The following is a 20423-nucleotide window of genomic DNA, read 5'->3' on the forward strand; positions in this document are numbered from 1 at the left end:
TTCACAGATAAGGATGTGTGAGCTTTGGGTTTTATCTAGTAGCTTTGAACAAGCTTAAATCTCCCATCTTACTTTGCTGAAAGATTTTTAAGTATATTTAATAAAAGGATGCTGGACTTTTTCAAAGTTTCACTGTACTTATTAAGATTCTCTGCAGTTCTGTTGTTTGTTAACATGTTGAATTACATACACCAAGTGACCTTTTCATGATATACAAACTTTTGAATTCCTGGCACAAACCTCACAGACTTAAGCTAACCTCTTCCTAACACAATTTGAATGCATTTTTTCTGAAATACCTTTCAAGCTTTCTACTTATCCGTTCACGAGCAATGGTGGTTTGCAGTTACCTTTCTCATAGTCACTCCTAGCTTTTGAGCCAGGAAAATGCAACCCTCTAAGATAATCTGGCAATGCTCTTTCTTCCTCCATTTTATCAAAGAGTGCTGTTTTTTTCCTTAAACATATAGTACAATTCACCAGAAGAAAATTGAGGTCTATAATTTGCATGCATGTGCGTGAAGAAGTTCTGTATTTGAGATAGTTATTCAGATGAGCTGTTTCTTCCCCAATGAACTTTGAGAAATAGTCTTGCAAAGAGTATTTCTTCCTTTCCCCTCAAATTGGCAGGTTGTAAGTCAATGGGTACCTACCATTTATTAGTCAATACTGCCTTTCCTGCCCATATGATGTCTATATTATGATGAACTTCTGGTCTCAGTAATTTTAACTTTATGTCAATTTAAATTGGTTCTCTTTTATTGTTTTGGCTTCATTTGTGCATCTACTTCAAACTTCTTAGGATTCAACGATATTTAATTCTAAAACCTAAGAAGAATGGTGATTAGATGGAATCTTCCTAGTCCTGTTTGACTATTTGCCAAGTAAAACCCAATTCCCAGCTAATTCATTTCCCATTGCAAATCGAGAAATAACAGACACTTTGCTCACTGTTATTCTCAGATCACCTGTCACAGGACAATGTTGGGAAGATAGCAATACACGTGTGCTGACTTGATTTGGCCTAAGGTGGCAAATAACAGCTTCCAGCTACATGCTGTTCCTCCAGTGTGCTAGAACTGAATCCAGTTTAGGAGAACGGTATCAAGCAACAGTTAAATCTAGGAATATCTGTGCCATCATTTTAGGTTAAAAAAATAAATATAGCTAGAAAACCTGAAAAGGGGGTTAAAATCTGAATATGTTGTTTCTTCTGAAAAACACCTATGGCTCTTTGAGCTGCAGGTGGACATCCCTGATCTACAAATGTCTCTAGCGCTTGCTGTTTTACCAACAGTCATTTTTGTCTTAGTGACCTCATCTTGAAAATCATTCAGCTTTAAGCATCTTCTGCTTCAAAGCCACATGAAGCTCAGTGTCTGTCACATCACAGTTCTTCTTGAGCCTCTCTGTAAACTGAGATAGAAATGACTTCTGGCCATTTCCTTTAAGCAACAGTGTCATCTTGCTCCTGAGGTGTCCCTGTTTTAAAAACTTATGAGGATGTTTAGAAAGCAGATCTCTAAGCACAACAAACAAGCACACAATCATAAGGGGAGAAAAATAAAAGGATAACAAAACTTGTTCTTCCTCCAACTTAGAGGCAATTTAGGCAGGGCTCACAGCTTCTGCATGTCATTATCATAATATATAAGCTTCAATGGTGTTGTAAAACATGTGTCCTCCAACAGCACCAATCCAATCTGAGACTTAGAATAGTATATGGGATTCTGAAAATTATCTATAGATACAGGCATCTACACTGGATAAAGTGAGTAGATACTGGGTAATTTATAAACCAATGTTTGTCCTTAGAATACATGGTTTCCCGGGAGAGACTGGCTCTGGAAGAAACTGCTTACAAATACATGGGGTGACTCAGATTTTAGGTCTAAGGAATGACGATAAAGAAAGGGGCTCCCACAAACCTGCATAATCAGAACAAAAGCATGAGGTGCTATTTACCTAGGAAATCTCCCCCTCAAAAGAGGCATTTTACTCTTTAAAATTATGTTATAGCACTTCAAAGAGGAATTTTAAAAATTCGTTTTCATGGCTTGAAGAAAGCAGCATTTTAATTGCACATTAGTGTGCCCTGAAGAATCCCTCCTTTACTTATTCCTAGTGCTCTTAGAACCTAGCTTAATGCACTCATGCAATGAATATGCACATGCATGCCTGTGTGCACAAGTGAGTGTGCACGTGAATGCTTACACAGTTGTGCCAAGCACTAGGGTCTGCCTACACTAGTTAGTGTTGATGGGGAAGTTAAAGGAGCAGATGAGCACTAGACTTGTGTTTTGTTAGCTCTCTATGTGTATGCAGTCTATATCTTCAGAATTAACCAAGAATGGGTCAAAAATATTTGAAAAAATGCAATTACATCGAAGATACAAAGACCTTTTTTTGTGTTGTAATTGTCTTCCCACAATATCTATTGAGAATTGGTTCCAGGAACCCTTTAGGTACTAAAGTATCTAGATGCCAACTCCTTTCTGAAAAGTAATATATGGTATGCGTATAACTACACACATCCTTCCCCGTGTTTGAAATTATCTCCGGATGGCATACCATGCCTAATAGCGTCCAGATATTATAAACAGTCACTGTCCCACATTGTTTAGAAATGCAGTGCCTGTTTGTTGACTTGACTTGGCCTTACGTGACATAAAGCAGATTTCTGAGGTGACAATAAGTCCACATGAGTTTAGTACAGACAGATGATAATGATATAATAATACAATTTTAATAATAATGTTTTGCTAACTGAGAATATAACAGAATATATTTTGATTGTGTTTACTCCCCAACTCATTCCAGATCCACCCATACCTCTCCTCTTCCACCCACACAACTTCATATTCTCTTTTTTAAACCCATAGAATCTAATTTGTATCAACCATATACTCTTTTTTTTTATTGGATATTTTATTTATTTACATTTCAAATGTTATCCCCTTTCCTGGTTTCCTCTCTGCCAACCCCCTATCCCATCCCCCACTTACCCTGCTTCTATGAAGGTGCCCCACCCACCCACCTACCCACTCCCACCTCACTGCCCTAGCATTCCTATACACTGTGGTGTCAAGTCATCACAGGACCAAGGGCCTTCCCTCCTATTGATGCCAGATAAGGCCCCTCCAGTTCCTTCAGTCCTTCCCCTAACTCCTCCATTGGGGTCCCTGTGGTTGGCTTCTAGCATCTGCATCTGTATTGGTCATGCTCTGGCAGAGCCTCTCAGGAGACAGCTGTATCAGGCTCCTGTCAGTGAGCACTTCTTGGCATCAGCAAGAGTGTCTGGGTTTGGGGTTTGCATATGGGATGAATCCCCAGGTGAAGCAGTCTCTGGATGGCCTGTCCTTCAGTCTCTGCTCCATTCTTTGTCCCTGTATTTGCTTTAGACAGGAGTAATTCTGGGTTAAAATTTTGGAGATGGTTGGGTGGCCCCATCCCTCAACCAGGGAGCCAGGCCTAACCTCTGAATATGGCCTCGACTGGTTCTACCTTCCCTTTGGGGGTATTTCAGCTAATGTCATCCCCCTGGGGTCCTGAGAGGCTCTTGCTTTCCTGGCATCTGGGACTTTTTGGTTGCTACCCCAGTTCCCCATCCTCCATTGCTACACAGCTCTGTTCAATTTCCTGACCCTCTGTATATCTCCTCCCTCTCCTCTCATACTTGATTCTGCCCTTCTTTTCCCCCTCCCCATCCTTTCTTCCTCCCAAGTCCCTTACACCCTCTATTTCCCTTGATTATTTTGTTCCCCCTTATGAATAGGACTGAAGCATCCACTTTTTGGTCTTCCTTTCTCTTGAGCTTCATGTGGTCCATGAGTCATATCATGGGTATTCCAAGTTCTTTGCCTAATATCCACTTATCCGTGAGTACATCCGTGTGACTGAGTTACCTCACTCAGAATAATATTTGCTAGATCCACCCATTTGCCTGTGAATTTCATGAAGTAATTGTTGTTAATAGCTGAGTAATATTCCATTGTGTAAATGTACCACATTTTCTGTATCCATTCCTCTAATGAGAGACATCTGGGTTGTTTCTAGTTTCTAGCTATTATAAATATGACTGCTATGAACATGGTGGAGCATGTGTCCTTATTACATGTTGGAGCATCTTTTGGGTTTATGCCCAGGAATACTCTTGAGTGCTGGGCCTACCATGGAGGGTAATTTATCTACCAAGGACCACATGATTAAAGAAAACTTACTCTTCCTCTCCTAATGGCAATCAAATATCAATAGCTCCTCCACTATGAGTGGGATTTCATGGCCACTTTCCCTTTTCCATGCCAGAACCATGTCTGGCTTGAGCTTTCGCAGGTCTTGGGTGTGCTGTTATAATCACTGTGTGTTTATATGTGCAGCTGTACTGTTGTATCTATCAAAGACTGCTTACTTGTCATCATCTACTACCTCTGGTTCTTTCAATCTTTCTGTCCCCTCTCCCACAAAGATTGACCTTTTGGGAAAAAGATGTAATAGACATTCTATTCAGGGTTGAATTCTTCATAGTCTATTTATAGTCTCTGCATGTTGACCAGTTGTGGGTCTTTGTGTTAACTGCCATCTACTGCTAAAATAAGTTTCCTTGCTGAAGGATGTGACTGTCACTAATCTACTGATATAGCAATAAGCTATTAGGAATTATATTAATACTGTATGCATTGAGCAAAATAATAGAAGTAGGTTCTTAACTTATGCTTATGACCTGTCCATACTATAAACAGGTTTTGATCCAGATAATGGTGCCAGATAGGGGTTCCATCTCATGGACTTAGCCTTAAATACTAACAGAAAGTGGTTGACAACTCCAATAATATTCATACTGCTATTAGGCCAGCAGGCACATACTTCAGAATAGTCATTGTTGCAGTCCATAGGGTTTACAGATGGGTAAAACTAATGACTGCTTTTCTCCTTTGGCAGCATACATAACACTTAACAGCACCCTTAAAGGTAGATAGCAAGATTGAAGCTTCTTGCTTGATTTGTCTACATGCTAAGACACAAGTATATGTTATCTTAGGCAATAGGGTCTCCCCATCAAGTTCTGAAAGATAGCCAAGCACAATGGCTTGAGCATAGATCCAAATACTCTATATCTTACAGAAATCATTGCTCATCCATGTTCGTTGCTCTATTTGCAATGGCCAGGAAAGTAAAACAACTTATATGACCATCAGTTGATGAATGGAAAACAAAAATGTGGTACAGTTGCACAATGGAATATTAATCAGTTATTATAAAATCAAAACTATAAAATTCACAGACATGTGGATAGAACTGGAAACAATCATCTTGGGAGAGGTAAGCAAGGCCCAGAAAGACATCACTTGTTTTTTCTCATACATGGATGTTGACGTCAGTTATGTGTGTTTCATGTGTAATACCCATCGAGGTTAAGAAATTAATAAGGGTTCATAGGGGAGAGACAGGGGAGATAGAATAAAAACTCAAATGTTCTAATAGAACAGTTAAAAGTAAGTGGGTTTTCCTTAATGTAGAGAAGGGAATAGGGGCAGGGATAACTAACATTCAGATTTTCAAGAAAAAGGGCCATAAAAAACATATTACTGTACCTATTTCCTAAAAAAGGCTTAAGCAGGCTTTTGGTGGGGGGGGGTTTAAACAGGTTTTCTCTGTGTAGCCCTGGATATTTTGGAACCCTCCCTGTAGATCAGGCTGACCTCAAAGTCAAAGATCTGCCTCCCAAGGTCTGGAATCAAAGGCATGAACCATTGCCTTCCAGCTTTAGACACACTTTTAAAAACTAGTTTCTATCCATAGTTGGTTGTAACTATTCATAGACAGCACTCACATATACTAAGGAGCTAATAATGGTCCCAACACGAAACAATACAACTATCCCTTACCTTTTACAACATTTCAGCTACTACACATAATCTGGGGCTAGAGCAAAGAAGATAAGCAGGTCATATGCAAATACAATTTTCTGGTTCTCAACACATTCACCTCAAAATAGTTCTGAGAGGAAGCCACATAAAGTACCTCAAGTAAAAGGAGCCATGTGATGCTAGCTTTTTAAAGTTAATTATAGACAATGGCTTTATTCCTGTGAGGAAGAGGTAACTTCTAAATAAAAAGAACATGATATGCTAAGTAAGTCATTTGGGAACAGACAGTATTATCTCTAACAACACTTGGAATGTTTCATTAATATAAACAAATGCCCCATTCACAAAAACCAGAGTTATCAGGTAAGTACCTCTTTGGAAAGGTGCCTGTTGATCATGGAGAAAAAACCCTTTTATAGTAGTAATTCATGTGTAACATTTTCAGTCAGATCTTTAGATTAATCTATGTGTGTTAGAAATCATATGCAGTGCATATACTACATGCAATAAATCAGATATGTGACATGTGCATTATATATATTTACATATCAATATATGTGAATGTGTATGTATCTATGCATGTGTGTACATATGTGTATATGTATGCATTGTATATGTATGTAGATGTATATGTATATATGTGTATTATGTACATGTAGATATATGTGTGTATATTTATGCATGTATGTATATATGTGTGTTATTTATGAATGTACATATGTACATATGTATATTTGTATGTATGCACACATATATGTGTCTGTATGTGTGTATGTATGTATGCAGGTATGTGTGTGTATGTATATATATATGTATGCAGGTATCTATATATATCTTCTTCCACTAAAACTACATTTAATTTCTGGCCATTTCAACTGGAGGCTCAGAAACAGGTGACCAGTGATCTTAAGTAAAGCTTTCTAGTCTCTCAGGCTTTCCCAGAGTGCATTTTATTTGTTCTTATGACTTTCTGTTTTAATATGATGATTATGAACTTATTTATATTACCGTCTCAGATTCAGATGTGAATACGCATCTGGCCTCCTGACAAGTTCACTTGGGTGTCCCTAATACAAGTCAGATTTATCTTAAACTGAAAGATGCATTTCCCTGCTTCATAACTGCATTTCTTCCTGATTGCCAAGACTCCATAAATGTCATCTGTTATTGTCCAGGAGCTTCACACCCAAAAGCCTGAAGTCACACTTGTCATACTCTCTCCATCACACCCCACATTCAGCCCTTCACCGCACCCTGACAAGAATTCAGTTTAATTCAGATCTGCCCATTGCCCCCTCCTGGGGCACTCTACACTGGAACAGCATCCCCCTCCTCCTGCAACACACTTGGGCTCTGGAAACAGGTCTTCACTCTCTAAACTACCGTATGAACAGAAATCATAGTGATATTTGTCAAACACAAGTTAACTCACATTAGTGTTTGCTTAAGATCGTTTGATAGAGTGAGCGATTGCATTTTCTGGTAAGGACAGCAAATTTCCCATGCGCAGGTTCATGTATTATATCCACAGATGCTGTGGTTTTAAATATGTGCCTCCTCAAATTCATGTGTTAGAAATTTGATCCATGTGGCAGTGTTTTAAAAATGGGTCTTTTAAGAAATTTTTCTGTAGGAGTCTCTTCATTCATGCATTAAATGCTGCTACAAAAGGGACATAGAAAGGGTTCATTCTCTATTTGTCCTTATCTTCCGTTATGCGATATACATCAGAAAAGAACTTGGTGGCTGACAAGATGGCTCAGTGGGTAAAGGTTTTTGCCACCAAGACTCATGACCTGAGTTAGATTCCCAGCACTCACACAGTAAAAGGAAAGGACTAATTCCTGCAAGTTTTCTCAGACATCCACACACCTGCCGTGGCCTCTCTCTTGTCACATGCACATATGGTACACACAAATAATATATAAATAGAAGTGAACATTTTTTAAACACTTACCAAAGTGCAGAAATTTTATCTTGGACTTCTCAGCCTCCATAACTGTGAGATTATAAATCCCTGCTATTTATGAATTATCCAGGCTTGGGAATTCTATTATGGCCATACCAATAAACTAAAATATGTGACCTAATTCTTCCCAATCAAGAGTGCACTAAATTCCACTCCCCTTAAATCCAGGCTAGCCTTGTGATTCACTCCTAATTAATTAATGACATGCAGTGGAAATAACCAAGTGCGACTTGCAAAGCTCAGTTCAAAAAAGCCACCAATGTCTTAAACTTTCCAGCGTACAGGCTTTTTAACTGCTGTGGTTTGAATTAGTCCAAGATGTTTTCAGTGAATGGAATTGTTTCCCCTATTTCTTTCTCAATGTGTTTGTCATTTGTATATCGGAAGGCTACTGGTTTTCTGCATTAATTTTGTATCCTGCTAAGTTTCTACATGAGTCTATTAATTTCAGGAGATTTCTGGCAGGGTCTTTGGGGTCTTTTATGTAGGAAATCAGATCCTCTACAGATAAGGATACATTGACTACTTCTTTTCCTATTTACATTCCTGTATCTTATTGCCCTACCCGAAACATATAGTATTACAGTTAATGAGGGTATCGGAGAACTCGATATTACTCTTCCAACTGGAGACAGTATTAAACTGACTCCTAGTGATTTGTTATTATATCCATAGATCAGTGCATCTCTCAACCATCGAAAGCTTTGGTGGTTGTTGTTGATGTTGTTGCCGTTTGTTGTAAATGGTGATTAACACAGAGACCCACAATGGTCAAGATGAAGAGAATAAGACTGCAGGATAGTGATCCATAAATGATCCACCTCTGTCACACATGTACACACACACACACACACACACACACACACACACACTTCACTTGAGGCTGAGGGATTGTTGTAGAAGAAGGGATGGGAAGTTTTGAGAGCCAGAAGTGGTATATGACAAGAAAACACTGTATTCTGGTCCCAGCAGGACAGTTGCACATATGAATTCAAATATGGTTGAGATAGCCTACACATGACCTGTACAAGCTCAAGCCAGACAAAGCCCAGCATGTAAAAGGCCAGTGGGATCTCAGTTTCTACTGTCAATCCTACCTGACATATCTTGAACCCCTCTAACTGTAGCCCCAAACAACTCATGCCCATAAAGGACATGAATAAAAACTGATAGTCAGCTGCACCCTGAATTGCTAACAAATACATTTTTGAGTAAAAATAAAATTGTTGCTCTATGTTACTAAATTTTGCTATGATTCAAAATATAAGGAATAGACTGGTTTCCCACAGTCAACAGCAGAAATCTACAACTGTATCTGGGATCTGCAGGGCACAGAGTCTGGCTCCTTGCCATTCCTCTAACCTCTCTGACCTCTGCTATCTAGTGTGCCTCCACCTGTCACATCCACCTGTCACATCCACCTGTCACATCCACCTGTCACATCTGGGTTCACCCACACGGGGCTTTGCTTATTCCAGCTGCTGAAGCTCTCATTCTCCCTGGCTAGAATCCGCTCTTCACATAGACTTCCTCAGCTCTTAAGGAAGAAGCTAAAGGATACATGACATAGAAGAAATGCTTGAGTGTGCGTGCGTGTGTGTGTGTGTGTGTGTGTGTGTGTGTGTGTGTGTGTGTTATGGTAAATAAGCTTGAGCAAAATAACCCAGCAAATGGAAGAAATTGGTGGTAAAGAAGAGATCTATGATACAGAAAAGAATGATGACTGGAAAGATGTGGCCTGTAAGTATGATAATCCTTGTGATATGGGAAAGGAAGGAAAGAAGGGGGAGGGAGAGAAAAAGGGAGGGAGGGAACGAGGGAACGAGGGAATGAGGGAACGATGGAAAGACGGAGGAAGGGAGTTCAAAGATAGCTCCTACATGCACCACAATCCTACTGTGACTTGACAGCTAACCTGTGGGACATCAGTGGGCTCAGATACTGCTTTTCCTTAGGAGTAGACTTTAACTGATTTCCTCCCTCACATTGGCCTCTCAAAGTGACCTTCCTGGTGCTGGCTCCTTTAATATTCCAGAATCTTCTCTCTTTCCTCCCCACAGCAGTTCTCTGCTATTAGCAGATGATCCAGTGTATTCTTGAGATCCAACACCAAAATGCTTTATAAATAGTCTTTTTATTAAATCATGTTCAAGATACCCACATTTCAGTGACATTCACTGCTCACAGGACAGCTGACAGGAGAGCTTGGGAGAGCTGATAAGTAGGTGAAAATGGTAAGAAAATGTGAAGCGAGCAATAAACTTAACATCTGATGACATTCAGGTTAAAACTGGAATATAAACAGTAAGTTACTTTTAAGAGGAAACATTGAACTAAGGAATAGAATGAAAGGCTTGTAGGGTTTTAAGATTGTAATACATATACTTGTTTTTATGTATATACATGTGTGCCTACACATTGACACATGTTACATAGTACAAAAAATACAACCCTTCCATTAACAAGGAATCAAGCATTTCTTCCTTTGCTCTGGAAGCTCTGAGCTGTGAGAGTTCATGTATATCATGGCATATTTTAGGAAGTCATATTCTGATGAGTCATTTTGTTTTTCCTCAGTCACCAGGGGACTGTGGGATTAGAACATCACCTTTGCCACACACCCCACAGTGGCTTCTACAAAGTCAAATACACTATGTATTATTTTCTAAGTTCTTTAGATGGGAAAAAACCTCTCTCTCAATTGTATCTGCCGAGCCTACATCAACTCTGGAAATGACTCTGTCCCCTGAAGGATAAAGGGCAAAACTATAAATGAGAATACTGATTCAAGTTGATACGCTTCCATTTTCAACATCCTTAACAGGCTTGCTTTTAAAGAGTTTTAATATGACTGTAATCATCATAATATTTTCACTGATAAATGAGAAACTCTAACAACATATGTACTGCATGTACTTGCTGGGTGCACAGCAGCGTTCTAAAAAATCACATAAATCATGTAACCCTCATGCCAGTCCCATGATGTTAGCACACCATGGCTCTATTTTCACACAAGGAAACGAGTATGAGCAGTTACACCAAGTTACATCCAGGTAGATTCATATGGATGATACCCAGCATGGGGGCAAGGCAGTGGGGCAATTCATAACTGGAATGTGTGCAAGACAATATCCAGTGTTTCCTTCTTGCCATGTTATCTGCTGAGGGATAATTCAGAGAATCTGAATAGGTTTTGATCTCAGAATTATGTAGGAAGTGACTTTACCCCAATTTCAATAATTCCTCTGAAAGAAACGATTCCAAAATCAAGGTTGTGGTCAAGCTCTTTGTTATAACTTGCCATTTTTATAATAGCAGATGTGATCCTAGAAGAGCAGAGGCATCTTGGGAATAAGAAAATGTATTCTTCCACTTCATCTGCACAAAGAGATATCATTCAGAGTGGCCCCCTAGTATTGATAAGGGTGCAGAGAAACTAAACCCTGTGTGAACTCTAGTGGGGGTATAAGACGGGTGTGGCTGCTCATCTCTAACTCTTCGAAACTTCAGCCCAGAATTAGCATGAGACCCACTTATTTTATTTCTGGGGTGCAGACCATAGAAACTGAAAGCAGGGACACAGCAGATGCTTCTACCCCCAAATGACTATAGCAGCCTTCTTTGCAATAGCCAAATCATGGGAATGATCCAATAATGGATAAATCCATGGATAAATGAATAACATGTGAACAGTAAAATACTGGTGAAGCTTAAACATAATGAAATTCAATCTCTCACAATAATACATTCATGAATCTTGAATACATTATGCTATAGGAAACAGGCAACAACAAAGAGATAAATATAATTTTTTATCATCATGCAATATCTAGACTAGGAAAGTTTATAGAAACAGGAAGTCAAGGGGTGATTACAATGACCTGAGGAGGAATGCTGTCACTCAGTAGGGAGAAGCGCCTTTGTCTGCTAAGCCATTGCACTGCTCATCTCTTCCAATATTTCTACTCAGGGATATAGAACATGCGGTCATGCGGGTTTTACTTGTCCACCCCTCCCCAAAGTTAAAACCCAAGTTCATAAACTTTCTTGGTACTTTCAGTAAGTTAGGTGCAAGTAACAGTGATCATAAGCAGGAATTCCACCAGCAGGAGGGCTCCAATAGTAAAGAAAGAAGGGGCAAAGGAAGAGAGACATAGTAAGGGGTAAGTGCCGTAGGACAGTCTGTATTTGAAGGTGTCTCCAGGCGACTAAGACCGGTTAAAGCGATGCCCAAGGTCTCATGGACAGGTGTTCCTCATGCATGGTATGAGGATATGACAAACCTAAAAGTGCATAGCGAGGCCATCTGGTGTCCCATCAGGACTCTCATACCAGGCTCTAGTGGGATGGAGCAGGTAGCTCCAAGTAGATAGGAAAGACAAGTGGTTAGAGTAGATGCTGAGAAAAATGACTGAAGAGAAAAACTCTAGATTTTGGAGTTAAATCTGGTGGGTAACAGGAGCCACCAGAAGCAAATGGTCCACACCACAGGAGGGCAGAGTCTGCAGTTTTGGTTCAGTTGAGGCAGGGGACAGACTCCAAAGGAGAACTTAGGCATCTGTGATGGTTTGTATATACTCGGCCCAAGGAATGGCACTATTAGAAGGTGTGGCTTTTTGGAGTATTTGTGTCACTGTGGATGTGGGCTTTAAGACCCTCATCCTAGCTGCCTAGAAACCAGTATTCTGCTAGCAGCCTTCAGAAGATGTAGAATTCTAAGCTCTGCTTACACTGTGCCTGCCTGGATGCTGTCATGCTCCTGTCTTGATGACAATGGACTGAATCTCTGAGCCTGTAAGCCAGCCCCAATTAAATGTTGTCCTTTATAAGATTTGCATTGGTCATGGTGTCTGTTCACAGCAGTAAAACCCTAACCAAGACAGCATCTCTCCCAGGTTTCAGCACCAAATGTAAGTAGGTACAACAAGATACCACCAAACACACCCACTCTTTGTGAAGAGAACAGTTTAATTTAAAAACAACAGCAACTGAAAACTGTCCAGCTACCTTTGATTGGAGGACAGTGCCAAGCTACAAAAGCTTGTTTGGATTTACATGGATAGATGCCACAGGAAGGCTGCTCTGCTTAGAAGCTAGAAACGAGGCAGTTAGCCTAGTAGTTTTTCAGGAGGTGCTGACATCTATAGTCAGCAGCATTCAGCCAGCTTGTAAAAGCTTCTGAGAAATGCTTTCTGTAGGTTTCTCTTCCTTAGCAACACCAAGATCAGGTGGGAGTTGAGTGATTGCCATCAACACTGCCACTTTGGGACCTGCTGTGGGGACCTAACACTGGCTTCCCTGTGGTGGACTCAACTGGACACCACAAGAAAATACTCAGTTGAAGCAGGAAATTACTCAGAGAGTAAGATCGAACCATCAACTCAGGCTAAAGACTTCAGCCACAGCAGTGACAAAATGGTACTTGTCAGATTTTCTGGATTGTGAGTACAGAAGGTTTGAATGAAAGTAGAAACTCAATCTCTGCTCCATCGTGATTCTGCAGAACATACTGTGCACTTGCACCACCACCATGCACACCTTACATAGGCATCCTTCCCTAGTAGAATGGAAAGAAAGCAGGGGTGTGTCCTGTGAGACACTATTCCTAGGGAGATTTGAAAAAACATTTACTCACCCCAGGTAGGGAATTTATGGCAGATGGAAGTCCAACTTGGTGAACCTATGAATTTTATAGTGGTTACTCATAGGAATATGAGTGAAGGATTGTTTGTTGGAACAGCATTGACTCAGAGACAGACAGCTACATCCCAAAAGCCCACAGCAGCATGGGAGAGTGGCCATGAAAGTTGCAATATTAGAGCCCAATGCACAATTTAAAGGCAATTCAATTGGTTGGAGATTGTCTCTTCCAGGTAGCTTTTGTTTGTCTTTGCCTCTCTTTTCCTGATATTTCTGCTTGTCTCTGTCTCTTCCCATAACTCAGCTGATCTAAATTTCTTCTGCACAGCTTGGCTAGCCAGAGAGTGTCTCTCAGAAGTCCTTGTGCTTATAGAAGTTTGGGACAGGGTCTAGTAAATCTAGTCAGTTTCAGGGACTTTCAGAAGCTGTTGAGTTGTTCATTTCCTGAGTTCAGTGACCTTTTCTGCACAGCAGAATCTGACCTCTCCCTTTATAAAATCATGTGTTTTCCTCTCTTTTAACCTTCTTTGTCTTAACTAACTTCCTTCCAGGGTGGAATATTTATCTGGAATAAAATTGCCTTGCAATAGTACTCCTATGAGTGCTGTCAGGGTCCTTGCCATTGTGAAGTGGAAATTTCTGTTGTCTGTGGAGAGTTAGTTGTGTCATGTGATGTTTCTCTGGATACTGTCTTATGAAAGCATGTTTTTGTTGAAGTATTCACGTGGAAGGATGTTTTGCTAAAAACAGGTACATGTTTTTTTCTGGAAGCTACCTGAAAAAAAGGCATGTGATGTTTTGCTAGAGTGGACACCTGAGAGAACTCATGATATTTGGAACTAGCATAAGTATAACCCAAAGGACAGTGAATGGCCCTGTGGCATTGGTTTGCCTTGTCACTCTTTGCTGGTCTTCGTTGGGTTTTGCTGATGGTGATCTTTGCTAAGGACACTATGGTATTAGTTTGCCTTGTCTTCTTCACTGATCTTCAGTTGTCCTGGCTTCATAGAGAAAAATGCACCAAAGAACTTCTGGTGGTGTTCCAAGAGCTTCTTGCCCATTCTTCAGACTTGGGCCAATTGGCAGAGGCTTGTGGTTTCTTCTGAATGGAACTTCCATTGCTAATTCATGAACAGTATTAGCAAGTGGATCAAACTACCACTGCTGCTTAGTCTGATTAGAGTCAACGGACTGCTGGTATCCTGACAAAGAACCACCCCAAAGAACTATTTCTAAATAGGTCCACATCCTCTTTTGCCCTATTAACCTTTCCTTTCCATCTCTGAGAGGTGGTGGACTAGAAAGGAGGTTAAAGCATTTAAGTACCCTTATTAAACTAGGTTTTGAAAAATATAAGTCTACACCATTTTAATTTATTAACAGTATAAAAATTTTTCTCTAAGCTGACCATAGAGACACATGCCTATAACCCTGGCTGTTGGGAGACTGAGGCCAGAGGACTGCTGCAAAACTAAGGCCAGTCTGCCTCACAAAAAAATTAATAAGTGAATGAATGAATTAAATGATAGAACAACAAAAACAAGAAATGTTCTCTACAGCATCACCAGAAGAATGTATTAGAATGAAAGAGAATGAAATTTTGCAATTTGAAAACCTACTATCAAAACCAAAGCATTTTAAGAACTCTAAGACAGTTCCAAGGAAAGAAGAGGAAGGCATGCCTCGCCCTGAACAATTTGTTTCATCCTCTCCTTAGATTGGCGTCAGTAGTCTTTGAAATTCTGATTCCTCAGGGTTGCCCCTCTTCCCAGCTTAGAATTATCAAGGGAAGAAACTGTTAGAGTTGTCACTCACGCGACTGCGCACTGGAGTTGTGTAATGAAAGGATGTGATGTAATTTAAAGGAAGAAAATGGCAATTAGTCTACTCTCCCTGAGATTTCCACAGAGCTACAGGAGACTTGATTAAGCTCCTTGAAATAATTACCAGGACAGGGAGAGGACTCCTGGATTAGACCTCTGCCAGTGACACATGGCTTTTAACCTTGTAGCTCCCTTGCCATTTCCAATATGAATGACCTCTCCCCTGGCATCCGATTGCTTTTTCTTCTTACACAGCCATTAAAAAGGAAAGGCTGAAAACTGCTCACCTTCCTCAGGGCAAGGCAAGATAAAGAAACACAGATTTCATCAGAACAAACTGTCTAGGGCTGATTATGTCCCCAGGGAAAGCATCACTTATAATCAGTTCTGAAAAGAGTGGGAATTTCCCTTCTGGAGGGAAAACAAAATCATTTACCCACTGAGTTCTAAAAGATCTACCTTGGATTACAGGACTTGTTTGGGGGTTTTGGTTTGGTTTGGTTTGGTTTGTATTTTGGTTTTGTTGTTGTTGTTATTGTTGTTGTTTTGTTTTGTTGGTGGTGGTGGTGGTGGTTTTTTGTTTTTGTTTCTGTTCTGTTTTGTTGTGGTGGTGAAAAGAAAAGAAAAGAGAAGAAAAGAAACCCTGCAGACACTGGAAAAAAGGCAGACCTACTACCAAAGATGGCTTACCTGAAAGGAATCCCCTTAGAAATAAGGCTGCATATTCCCCACACAAAACAATGATGTAATAGGAGTATTAATGCCAGATCTACCAGGAATCTTAGGTTCAAATGCACTGCTCTGTTTGTGCACAAACGTCTTGGTTCTGATGAGTTATTTGGACTTTCTCATCCTCAAATTTCTCACCTAGTTAGAATCATGATGTCAATTTCACTCTTTATTCAAATTAAGTGACCTAAATAAAAGTAAGTATGGCATATCTTTCCATCACTGTTATGTGCATAAAACACTGGACAATACAGCTAGGAAACTACCCTGAGCAATACAACTATGCTATAGTCTGAAAACAGACTGAGAAAGTACCAGACAAGAATTGAGCATAGAAACAATTCCAAAAAGAATGTGCAAAGGTCCTGTGGCATGTAAGAGCTAGAGAAAGGGAAGTTACCAGTGGTTGTGGAACTTAACAAACAAATCATGTCGAGGGAAGAGCATGGTACAGTGATAAAGAGGAATGTCAAGACCTTCTGCTTCTCTGCAAACTTCTAGATCAGCAAATTGTGTGTGATACCTTAGACAGAGAAAGTGGTGTGCCAGTATATAACAAATAATAGTCATAAAGATGAACAGAGACTTTAATCCTAAATTTAGAATAACCAGCTCAAACGAAAAAAAATCTCATTCCATACATATTAGCCATCCAACATTCTCTAAGTAACAAGTAAGACAAAGAGAAAACAAGAGCATCTTAAGATGACTACTGCTACTGGGAGTCATCGTTTAGTTCCTATACAGACATGCCAAACAGACCCATCTCCTCTTCAGAAAGGTAACAATGAGGCTATTCAGATGAACCTGACGTAGAACTTGAGCAAAAGCATAAAGCTCTGCTCTGTCATCTCAAGGTCAAGACAGCAGGTCCTTCTCAGCAAGTTCTAACCTCCTCCACTCTATGTTAACCACACCCAACTGGAGATGCTCTTAGTTCAATGCTTATATATAATCATATTGAGAAAAAAATTATAGCTACCCAATTGTACAAGTCACATATTTATCTAGTTCAGGACACCGCCACTGAATTTCTTGTCTTTCTTCTCTATAGCCCTGCCCTAAGTGATCTCACCGAAATATTTTTGGGAAAAAAAGGAACTAAAACAGACATATTCTGAAAACTGTTGTCTAGGTGTGACCTCTCTTTCACATACCAGATTTCTTTAGAATCACCTTCTGGGTAGCTCTACTGGTCTATCACATTCTGTCCTCTTATATTTGAGATACCCATCTCTGACCACCTTTGCACAGGCCACATACTCCTCATTAAAAACACCACCATCTACCAAACAACTCAAGCAATAAAGCAAGGACATCTCCTGTCTTCCTTATCTGCATCTAATCCTACAACCTTCATCCTAGAGTCTTTCTCCCTGCTACCCACCCAACTAGATCAGGATTGTTGGGATAACCTACATCCACATATATTGTATCAAATGGCCATATAAGGTGTGTACCACCATGGCTAATTGTTTTTTTTTTTTTTTTTTTTTCAGGCGTTGGGGACCTAACCCGGCCTTATGGCACTAGGCAAAGCTCTACCCTATATTGTATCAAAATGGCCCATATAAGTGTGTACTTGTTAGCTTTCAATTGTTAATGCTGCATGAGTGCTGGCAGGATATGTGGTGCTGCCATTTCTACAGACCATTATGTGCTTTCTATATGTAATGTTTGTCACTTCCCCAACTACCCAAAAAAGAGGACTCTCTGAGGTTATCATATCCAAAAGCAAGCTCCAAGTAGAGATTCTTCCCTGCCCCATTATTTTCTTTGGAAGAGCCTAGGGTTGTTGTCAGGAGCTGATGTGTCTCTCTGTGACAAAAAGCCTTTTCTATTAAACAATTTAAGGGCCATATTCTGTAGCTCTCAGAAATGTTTGAGGACCATCTATTTATCTAGAGTATGTCTAAATAGCGAGACTCATCTGCTTCTACTCACTTGGTGTTTTTAACTTTGAAAGCATATCCAGGAGGATACGCCTTATTCCTGCAATTGCCCGCATTGGTATCTAGCATGACAACAAGTGTAGTTCTGAACACTGACTGCTAACTTGTTATTTCTTAATTATTCTTAACAGTTTGTGACAGTAGCTTTCAAAAGACTAGGACTTTACATTACATTTTAAAATGAGCCAAATTTAAGTTATATGCGCATATACCCTAAACAACAGCTGAGTCTTATACAGCATTTGTAGTCAATATAGTCTTAAATTTCTATCATCATACAAAAATTTATACCGTCTAAATATTATAGACTTGCTGTTGCTTTCTTAGTCTAAAAGAAGATACAATAATTGATCCTTCTTTTCCCTTTTGCCTTTCCCTCCCCTTTTTACCCCCAATACTAGATAGGAGAAAAAGAAGGACAGAAAGGAAAGAGAAAGAGATCCCTGAATGCAACCTCCTTTCCTTTGTTTCTTCCCTGACTATAACCATTAACAACCCATAACCAACATCCCCCAAAAACTGATAACAATCATCTATTATCCACCCAGGACTGCATCGTTTTTTATATGTTCCTCCTGATTCACCATCTGGTGATCCAACATATCCTCTATTAGATAATTCAATGTTTCCATCAAAGGCAAAGGTAGTGTCACTTGAAAATGAAGCGTCTTCCACAGTTCCTGTGCCCCTAGCTAGTGGTGCTACTTTAACAGGCTGTGAAGCTTGGGGGACCATATGGTCTAGCCAGTACAAAGGCTCCTGAAAGGCCTTGAAGGTGCCATCAACCCAGGCTTCACCCCATGTTGCCTGGTGTCATTATCAAGAGATGAGGGAAACCATGATTCAGCTCCCCTGGCACTGATCATCATGCCTGCCCATCTGTGAGAATGCCCTCAACCACTGGGCCAAATATATCCCTTTCCCTTAGATTGTATTTTCAGGGATTAGATTACAATGAAAGGAAAAAAGTAAATTAATATGCCCAGCCTTGCTAGTTTTCTTCTTAAAATTGTTCAGTAGTGTCTCCTTCCTGTCAGGTTTCAAAACAGTGAGTAACCCCAGCTTAAGATATAGGAGCCTCTATGATCTGACTTCTTCCTTCAAAGCTAGCTTTTTTGTCTCTCCTCTTACCTGTACTTTTTTACTCCAAATACAACTAATCCTTTTAGTTCCCATACAAATACCCTGCAAGTAACATTTTATTTTCAATTCCTCTCAACTCTTTTATCCCCAGAATGCAGTTCACCTTCTTTTTTTTAAATTTATCTATGTTTGTTCTATACCCTCAGCAACCTGTGGGTATGTGTACCCCTAATCCTCATACACTGGATTATACTCCATGAAATCAACACACATACTTGAAGAAAACATTCCCATTCTTTCTTTGTTACCCTAATCCTGGGCACCACTCACTGTGAAAACACATACAAAACAGTCAGCCAGTAAGATATTAACTCTCAATCATAAACAGGTGACCAGAAAAGTATAAAATGAGAAAAGAATGAATTTTGGGTATGAGAAAAGAATTTGGGGTATCTGTGTTTATTCCATATCTGTGTGGATTTGATAGAAAAAAATTTAGCCATACATTTTGTTAACTAAAATTATATATAAAGCTACATTTAAAACATTAGTCTGTAGTTTTCCCTCTTGTAATGATTATCTGAAGAGCAAAATACACTTCTGTCTCCACCACAAGGAATGAGAGTTCTCTGCTGATCTAGATAACTTCAGGGAAAACCATTGCAAAGAAACAGAGCTCAGAGAATTTGCAAAGTTATATGCCTATAATCTCTTTACAGAAATTTAAAAATCAAAAAAGCTATAAAAACAAGTTTTTCAGAAACTCATTGGCAGTAAGAGCTGACCTAACCTGAACCAATTTGATTGCAAAACTCAACCCAAGGGCTATATAAAGACTTTATTTATCACTCCACTGGGGCTAATGTCCAGCACCATATTCAATAATCTGTCTGCAGTTTCACTGTGAAATCTGGTTAGCAATTTAGAAACTAAAAAAGTACTGTGATTCTCCTTATGCGTCTGCACTTTACCATACCCATAGGGCCAACAAGGAATCCTATTTCTGACTCTGCACTTTCGCTCTATGCTAAGGCTTTGGGTTCCCCTAGCCCTAGTGAGAATTCTAGGTGTGTGTGTTTTCAAGGTTGTGGTTAGGTTGGGCTTTGGAGAAGAGTGGGGAGTTACAAAACAACTCTATGGTTTTTCTCCAGTTTTATAAAAGTAAAATTGACAAGAATTAAATATATTTAGGTGTACAATGTAATAATTTCATCTCTTGCACTGCTGGGAATTAAACTTCAAGGTTCCTATATACTGTGCACATACTCTAGCACAGAGCAACATCTCCAATATGAACAGAGCATCCCCAATATGATGCTTTAATGTATGCATCCATGCATTGCAAAATGATCACCACCAT

This window comes from Rattus rattus, chromosome 12 (genome assembly GCF_011064425.1).
Source record: "Rattus rattus isolate New Zealand chromosome 12, Rrattus_CSIRO_v1, whole genome shotgun sequence".
In the NCBI taxonomy this organism is placed as follows: Eukaryota; Metazoa; Chordata; class Mammalia; order Rodentia; family Muridae; genus Rattus; species Rattus rattus.